Raw genomic sequence first — 9,511 nt, 5'->3', positions numbered from 1 at the left:
TATTTGTAGCCTTAATTTCAGAGATTATTTTATTATAGATAATTAAGGCAAGTTTTGATTTATTGGATTTGAGATAAGTTATGATTATTGTCCAATTTTATAATTATTAGATTATTTTCTATATTTAAAGTATAAAGTTGATAGTTATGAAATAATAAGGATTTTATATGATTTGGATTAGATAAGTAATATTTTTAATATTACTACTGCTATTTTGGAAAATGAAGAAATTAAGTATATTATTTCTAATTTTTGGATTTGGGCATTTTATTGAAAATAATTTGTAAACTTGATGAGCAAATAGTATTTCTCTATATACAATTAGTGTTGGGTTTAATTTGGGTTTTAATTACTACATTATTTCCAATTTCATTTGAAATTACCATTTTGCCCAAAATCATAGTTAACACACATTTTCACCTTATTTCAAATGAAACCCTAATTCCCTTCTAGCCTTAGCCGAAACCCCTTCCCCAAGACAGCAGCCAACACACACGAATAACCCTAATCCAATTACCCACTTCCCTAACCCAGCAGCAGTGGCACACACCTTTCCCTTTCCTCAGATCAATATGAAGCTTCACCCTCCTCCTTCAACGTACCAGACACCCACCACACCGAGAAGAAACACGGATATGAAGGGGAAGAAGAAGGAGATCATAATCGGAAGGGAAGGGGGCCGCATTTTACGCAGTGCAGTTCGCGTCGCCTTCACCGCGTCACCGCCGCCAAGCTTGTGCTGCCATCGTCCTGTCGAGCTACTGCCGCCACCATGAAGCCACCGTTCGAATCGCGATCAGGAGAGGGAGAAGGTGCGAGCCATGGCCAGAGGGGAGAAGGTGCCGTGTGGAAGCTGCGCCGCCGTCACCATTGCCGAGTCTTAGTGTCGCCGTTGAGCTGCTCTGCTGCACCGTGGCTGAGCTCCGCCACTCCCTGTTCCTCGGGCCGGTGGTGTTGCTGCTACTGCCATCCAGAGAGATGCACGAGGAGGAGTTCGACGTGCGTGAAAAAGGCTGAGATGGTTCCTGTAAGTGCCACCTACCTCCGCCACTGCTAGGGCCTGCCGCCGGCGCGCCATTGAAAGGAAGGCTGTCCAGTCACATCGAGTAGGAGAGACAGAGAGATCTGAAAGTGTGTTGAGAGTCCAACCACCGCGCCCTACCGTCGTTCGCATCGCCGGCGCCGCCTCTGTCAGAACTGCCGCTGTCAAAAAAGGGTTCTGGTCGCCGGGAGTGGCTCTGTGACCTCCGGGAGCACCACCGAGCTTCTGGCTGTTTCTGCCATCACCGGAGATCTCTACCGGTAAGAGTTTTATTTGAAGTTTCTGCCTTTTTGGATTTCAAAAAGGTTTTAATGTTACGCGATTTTCTATAGTTGATCCACCGGGGCTTCTGGCCGCCGCCGGAGCTGTTGCCGGGGCCGGTTCGAAATCGCAGCTGCTTCATGTTGTTATTCCGGTAAGAAATTGTGTTTCAAAAAGCCTCGCGTTAGTTTTCGGTTGTGTTTGGTTAATAAATGAGTTTTGGTAACGTGGGGTTGAGTCCTGATTATTATATGTTGCGATTAGTGTTGCTATAGTTATTGCGAAAGTGGCTGGGAGCTGAGGTTTTGGTTGCCGGTAATTTCGAGTTAAGGCGGAAAGGACTTTGTGAGACGTTTGGGTTATGGAATTTCGTTTTGAGGTAGGGGCGCTTTCCAAAAACTATGTTTTATGTATTGGAATTATTACATATGGATACTGATGTGAGATATTGTGTATTTGGTGATTGTATCTGCCTTATGTATTATTTGATTGACTTGAATGATTATGGATGTTGGTTTGTCTGAGTTGTTGTGTGGCTTTGTGAAATGTAATGTTTTGAGTTGATTCTTTTAAAGCTTTGAAATCGGGTTTAATCCGTTGTGAATTGAATTGAGTTGAGTTGATTTTTTGGACAAGAAAGTCGAATGCACTTTTGAATTCAGCCTGGTTTACTTTAATTGATTTGGTTTTGGACAAATGGATTGTTACTGAACCGTTTCTTTAAAGCTTTGGAAATGAGTTAAAACGGTTAATATTGAGTTGATTTTGAAATGGTATCCTTAAGATACGCCACTGAGGCGATTGTTGATTTAGCTTGCTTTAAATTGATTCTGGTTTTGAGCTGTTGAAAAGGAATGAGAAACGGTTTAGTTGGGACCCGAACCGGGTGGCAAAAGTCCAAGTTTTAGGGGAGGTGCTGCCGAAATTTCTACAAAAATCATAGTCTTGTTTGAAAAGTTATTTAAAAAGGGTTGGCTTTGAAAAATTGTATTATTTGATTTATTAAGAGAATATTTATGTTTTCAAGCTTAATTTATTTAGTGAACTTATGCCTTGAGTTCGACTTATTTAGAAATGAACTATTTTTACCGTTTGAATCACTGAAGGAAAGAATGATGCTCTAATATTGATTTCAATATAAAAAGGAGCTTTTAGTGATTTTAAAGGAATCTAGACTTTTGATTGAGTAATCAAGTTTGAGGCATTTTGGAAGAGATAGAAAAAATGGGTTCCAAAAAGAAACCTGAAAGTGGTTTGATTCAAATGAATCGATTCCGTTTCAAATGAGTTGATTTTTGGACCGGGTTGGAACTTGTGATTTTGTATGATCGGTTTCATAATAAATTCAGTTTTATTTACTTGAACCGAGAATTTATGATTTTAAGAGTTTCAATGAATTTTAAGGAATTTATATAAGTTGACCTTCCCTAAAGACTTGGGACTCTGGCAAGAAACTTTTGTTATAAAATTCCATTGTTGGATGAGTGATTTTGAATGTTCCCAAAATGAATCTTTATCTTTCCATGGTTTTGGAAGTTTTGGAAAGAGAATGCTGAGAGTGGCTTTGTTTTAAAAAGGGAACTCACTTTTAGAAAATTTGGCTTATGAGCCTGAGATGATTTGAGAAATGAGATCTTTAAGGCCAAGGCTGAAAAGAGTTGAAATTTGATTTCAAAGTGAAATGGCTTGAGAAAAGTGATTTATGGCTTAAATGCCGGTCTTATGAATTTGATGATGTTGAGTGTGGAAGTGCTGTTTTGTTATGGGCCGGAACGGCTGTGTATGATTATGAATATTGGCTGGTTCTGGATTGAACCGTGAGCCGGAATGGCTGTGTATGATATTGATTTATGGCTGATTGCCGAATGAGCTATGGGCCGTATGGCTGACTATGAATTATGAATTTAAGCCGGATGGCTGAGATGGATGTTGATCCATGGTTGGAACTGAATGAATATATGATTGAGATACCTGGGTAGTAGCAAGGGTTGTGGTTTGTCCCACTTGCTCCAGGTCAGAGACTGTGACGCCTGGGTAGTAGCGGTAGTAGTGGTAATTCCACTCGCTCCAGGTTGAGCTTTTAAACACCCACCTAGGTAGTAGCCGCAGTAGTGGTTATTCCACTGGCTCTGGGTTGAGCGGGTAGTAGCAATGAGGTTGTAGCTCAAACCTACTTGCTCCGCGAGGGGTGTTTCTGTCCATGGTTAGCTACCAGGACGTGTCGGGTTGGCTATATAACCGACAGATGATATCATCAGCCACTAGGGATAGGCATGCATCATATGCATCTATGTGACATTGTTTGGGTGTGCACATTGTACTTGGTTTGCCTATGTGATTACTTGTGATTACCTGTTACTTGTTCTACTTGCTGTAACTGTTTGTTTGTGCTTGAACTTTCTATCTGTGTTTGCAACTGGGACTCTGTTGGTTTGTGGTAATTGGTTGTTGGATTGGATTGTTTTGGGCCTAGGGCCGTGGTTGAATTGAGATGGACCGATGGTTGATTCCAGTTTTATGTTTCTGGTTTGGAAAACTATGAAAGGCTATTTTGGTTCAGTATAGATAAACCTTTGTGAAAGGCTTTTGATGATTTAAGGATTGAACGGTTCCTCTTTTAGAAAAGATTTCTGACTTTACTTTTATTGTAAACTGTTGTTTTTGAAAAGAGGCATAAGACGGTTATTAATCACTAGTACGATTTATCTTTATGTATCCTATTACAGTAATTCCCAAAAACCCTCTACTGAGAACCCTTTCGAGGATGATGTTCTCACCCCTACATTTTTCCCCTTTCAGGATATGGGCGCAGAAGTTACGAAGAATTTATTTAGTTATTGTTGTGATGCTTTGTATTGCTTTAGATTATTATTTATTGTACCCTTGCCTTTATCTTGATATAATCTGTAAGAGGGATAGGAATTTTATTGGATTATGTTTGTAATATTACTTATATATATATGTATGTATATATATGGATGTACTCTTTATGAGTTTTTGTAAGATGTATGGTATGTATGGATGTACGTTGTATAGCAAAAGTATTTTTTTTTGGGAGCGGTATTGCGGTTTAAAGTTTTTAAACAGGCTCATATTTTAGTATTAAATAGTATAAGTGTCGTCGTAATGTCCGAGCTATCAGAGTTGCGCAGCCGGAAGCGTGAGCTTTGGTAGTTAGGGTGTTACACGACCCAACAATCTTAGCTACCGAGTTGGAATGACAAAGTTGGCTTGGAGACCGCCTCTGAGCCTCACAAGATCGTTGCTTCGGGTTGGGGTCGTTCTTTGCTAGTGGCCTCCGCTCTTCGGTGTTGGCGGCTTCCTCTGCCTCTGCCACCAGCCCTTCCGATCCCCAGAAAGTTATTGACTTGAGGGAGGAGGTGCAAAAGTTGACATAAGAGCTTCATCAGCAAGCGAAACAGTCTGAAGGTACAACGACCTGCTTACATGCGTGGGAGGAGCCGTTGCCATCAGCTCGGACCTGACGGAGAAGCTAGAGCAGCTAGATTGGTTGCGAGAGCAGATTGAGGTGTACAACCAGCAAATGCGTGCTGGAAGCAGTGGCACTGCTGGTTCTAGTGGCAACGTTGCTGGTGGGGCATCAACGTCAGCACCTACTCCGCCGCCTCAGCAGAGGTACCACGACGAGGATGACGATTATTACTGGGATCTGTAGGAGTTTCATTTTCTTGTTTGTCGACGTCATTGTATTCTACTTTTGTGATATTTTATTATATTCATACAATTTATTTTTAATAAAATAATTTGTTGATTTATGCTCAGTTTAGATTTCTGCTAACAATTTTGTTAACAAGAGTTTTAATTTGACTACTAATTATGGTTTAATTGTGTAAAAAAAAAACAAAACCAAAAAATATTACCGTAGGATTCATCGTGGAATATATCTAATAGTAACTTGGCACCTAAACACGTAAAATGGCGCCAAAGTTACCATGGGATTAATCCGACGGTAATCATGAACTCAATCTCGACAAATCTATTGAAAATACCAACAGAAATACGCTGGTAATTAACGTCAGACGAAAAATTTTTGCCGGTAAGCAGTTTCCAGCAACGTTTATACCGTCAATTCTAGGACGACGGTAACTTTATTATCAACGGATTTATTTGATAAATCCGATGGTACTCAACGTTTTTCTTGTAGTGTTTGTTGCTGCATATTTTGCTGCGAATTTGACATGACTCAAACTTGTTGCCAAAATTAGCTACAGATTTTACTGCGAATATTTACTTGCAAATTTTTCATAGTAACAATTCGCGAGTAATATTTCTCGCCTTCTGGTGCAAAAAATAGTTGCAAAATTTGCAACAAATTTCTGCAAAAAAAATGCAGGTAATATCCGCAGCTATTTTACTATTTTTTAGTAGAGATTGGTATAGTAGTTGTGAGCTTAGTCTTCATACTTGAATTGCTAAGTTTGAGTCCCACATGTTGCAAGCTTGTTGAAATTTCCTTAACCTCGCAGGCTAACGTCAGACATCATCAGCAAATGGATAATTGATCACGCAGGTTGACCGGTTCGATTCAAGTGTCGATTTTGATCGGCCACGTTGGGCTTACCAATTTGTTTCCTTAAACGGTTAGAATATTAATCTGGATCAGTTCAAGGTTTGATTCACTAGTTTTCTAATTGAATTGATCTGTACAGTCCGATTTTTACAATTATGGAAACAAAACAAAACAAAATTAAAATAGAAAAAAAGACGAAGTCTGTTATTGTATCTGATATTGCTATTAATAACTAAAGAAATTAACACTACTCTATTTCTTAAAATTTTTGAACGATTTGTGAATAATTTTGGATACACCTAATTTTTTGCTTTGAAAATTTCTCTCATTTTTTTTCAAACCAAATATTTCAAATGATAAAAAACACTCAATTAATTACTTTTTTCGTTCTTTCTTTCTACTAGATACTCTCATCCAATTCTTAGAGTGTTATTTAATTGTATCTGAAATAAATTTAAATTTACTAAAATATACCACACCAAATAAGTAAACTGATAATTGAAAAATAAATAATAAATATTTTTAGGATTAATCTCTACATACAAGTATTTTTGCATTTACAAGTTTTACAAGTCTGAACGAAACCTACCCATTAAACGCGCTACTTGTTACGTGCTTTGTTAACATAATTTTAAATCAATTCAAATCAATTAACGCACAAATATATAACTTTCATTTTTCAAAAGATTTTGTTTCTTTTTTCGAGTTTCTTGCCAAATTTGTTGGATCTCCTTCATGTGTTCTCTCTTTGCTTCGTTTTTTTCGATTTTCATAGTTTCTGAAATCAAGCTTTGAAATCATTTCGAAGATAACGGAACTTTAAAAATACACCCAAACGATTACATAAATACACCCAAACGATTATAGAAACACACCCAAACGGTTACAGAAATACACCCAAACGGTTATAGAAAAGATTACAGAAATACCCCCAAATGGTTACAGAAATACACCCAAAGAATTACAGAAATACACCCAAAAGATTTAAGAAATACACCCAAAACAGGGTGAGACAGTATATTTCTTCTTGAAATCTTTTAATGTTTTGCTGGTTAAGGATGAGCACATGACAGAGACAATCTAGAAGAAAAACCTAGAAGAACAATAAAACAGTACCTTGAATAATGTTTCTTCTTTTTTTTCTGGTGATTTTTTATGGAGATTTATACCTTTTCTTCTTGATTTCTTCTACTCTTCGCGAGGAGTTAGAACGTTTCTGCAGAATCGTAGTAGTTTGTTTTGAATGTCCCTTGAATCTTGATGATTTGCGTTTTGATTGAGGAAGAAGAGGAAGAGTGAACGTGTTGTGGAATGGGCGCGTGTTTTTTTCTTGATGGTTTACGTTTTGATTAAGGAAGAAGACGAAGAGTGAACTTGTTGTTGAAGGAGCGCGTATTTTTTTCTTGGACTTGGAGCAACTTATATAACTTGTAAACCAAAAAAGCTTGTATGTGTAGCAGGCCTCATATTTTTAACATTTTTCTTACATAAGACACAGACAATATTATTCTATTAAATAACATATAATCTATTCAATCTCTGGTGAGTGTTAATGGTCTAACTAGAACAAACCAAGCAAATAATTGAACTCATTATGACACCAAATCCCTCAGTATAGCTTTCATGAAATTGTAGCTTTCTATTTTGTTTTTTAAAAAGTGTTATGCACAAAAGAAATAATAAAAAATATAATTTATTTTATTAACTTTTTACACAATTCTATTGTCTCTTTCTATTATTAATTTGACTGGTTGTATATATAAAAGACAAAAGATTTTAAGTATTTTTTTTCTCATCATACATAAACTACCATAATTTACTTTTTTATTATTTTTTTTGTCTTCCCACTCTTTTCCACTTTATCATGAATGTTACATCATAACTCTAAATCATTACTGGATTGATTAAACCCAGTTCTTATCTCTCATACTTTCAAATTTTGTGTTGAGTGGTCTTAGTTGCTTAAAAAAGATTGTGTCCCAAAAAGAGGAAATTAATAAAGAAAAAGTAGGATTCTATCAACCATTCTCACTTGCTGTGACTATGATTTATTTGCCTGACTCATGTTCGATAATTAAATTCAATTGGACATCTGTTCAAATTATTATCATATAAACAATTGGGACAATTTTTGTAAATGGTAATATGAGTAATCATAGCATCACCAAGAGAAGTTAACACAGATATTTTGTCTTTTTAGAAGTTGCAATTTGGCATGAAAATAAACATTTAATGTCACAAAAATTTTAAATGCGAATAAATTTACTTAAAAAATAATGAAATTGAAATTATACCAATAAAAAATTAGATTCGTACTATAAAACTATCTAAACTAAAAAAAAAACCAAAAATCAGAAATTATCTTTCTTTTCACCACTACTCTCTCTCTCTCTCTCATATTCTACTATCCCTTTTTCCAGCAATCACCAATCATGACTTTTTGTCGCCGCCATCCACACCGCAGTCTCCCCCATCCCCAACCTTCATATATAGCCTAGTCCTCACCTCAACATTAACTGTGATATAATCAGTATTATTTTTTCGATCCCACTTTCTCCCTTTTCATCTCCAACAGTAATTATACAACTTCACCATCATTAGTAAGTGCCTGTGCAGACTTTAACACCCTCCGCAACTCATCCTCATTTTCTATTCTTTAATCACAGTACACGAAAAAAAATTCAAACCGCCCAAATCCACCCACAACCGAAACAATTTAAGAGAAAAGAACAAGTTTCACCAATAATTTCAAAGCTAAGGTGGATTCGATTTCTCATTACCTTCGCGCCGCACCAAGGTGGGTTCAATTCCTCGCGTCCTACTCGAGGTAGTTCGACTCCTCCCTCCCATTGCGCTGGATAGATAGTTTCTTTCTTCTTTTTCATCAGGCGCTGCTAAAGTTAGGAAACTGAATTGGAATTGGTTGTGGTGGGGTTAATTTGAGAGAGAGAGAGAGAGAGAGAGAGTAATTTTTTAAAGTTTGAATAATTTTGTTGTATAGAGCCAATCTTTTATGGATACAACTTCAATTTTATTATTTTGTGATTACATTTGTCAACGTTTAGAATTTTCATGGGTACAAATAATAATTTATTCTTAATGTATTACTTATTTTTTAATATAAGTCACAAAGCTAAAAACTAGCTCAAGGGACGCAATAGTTAAAAAATGACTATCTAGAATGTGAATATTTGTAACTCGGATAATTTAACAATTTAAATCTATTATGATATTATTCTTGAATTAAGTAGGTTTATTTTAATTTTAAAAGCTAATTTAAAGAATAAAAAATGTCTCACATATATATAAATATTATAGAGATATTATTTTTAAAAAAGGTAAGACTTATAATATAATTTAATTAAATTTTTAAAATAAATAATTTTATGATATAATATCAAATATTTTATAATTAGCAAATTTAAAATTTGATTATTATTCATAAAAAAATTCTAATATAAGACAAATAAAAAACTACACAAAAATTTATGTAAATTAAACAAAAAAAGTAATTCTTAAATGAAAAATATGTAAAATATATATAATTATTTATGTATATCTCTTCCAATCAATTTTAAGGTTTTATAAATTTATTAAAGCATAGTTTGGTTTCAATTTGAGTATGTAACTATGTACTGTTTTGGTCTTAAAACTTAAATCACAAATAAAGGTGTTTT

At 35.7% G+C, this 9,511-nt stretch overlaps 1 long non-coding RNA gene across 1 annotated transcript; it reads left to right on the top strand.

Annotated features, from left to right (window-relative positions):
* Positions 1-447: 447 nt before the first annotated feature.
* LOC130957920 (uncharacterized) lies at positions 448-4,996 on the top strand. The gene is made up of 4 exons (XR_009077301.1): positions 448-1,302; positions 1,375-1,457; positions 1,568-1,682; positions 4,103-4,996. It is a non-coding gene; the product is annotated as an uncharacterized LOC130957920 (long non-coding RNA).
* Positions 4,997-9,511: the final 4,515 nt, after the last annotated feature.

The sequence above is a fragment of the Arachis stenosperma genome, chromosome 10, assembly GCF_014773155.1.
Source record: "Arachis stenosperma cultivar V10309 chromosome 10, arast.V10309.gnm1.PFL2, whole genome shotgun sequence".
NCBI classification, from domain to species: domain Eukaryota; kingdom Viridiplantae; phylum Streptophyta; class Magnoliopsida; order Fabales; family Fabaceae; genus Arachis; species Arachis stenosperma.
The sequence above is the reverse complement of the archived record's forward strand: the minus strand, read 5'-3'. Positions and strand labels throughout refer to the sequence as shown.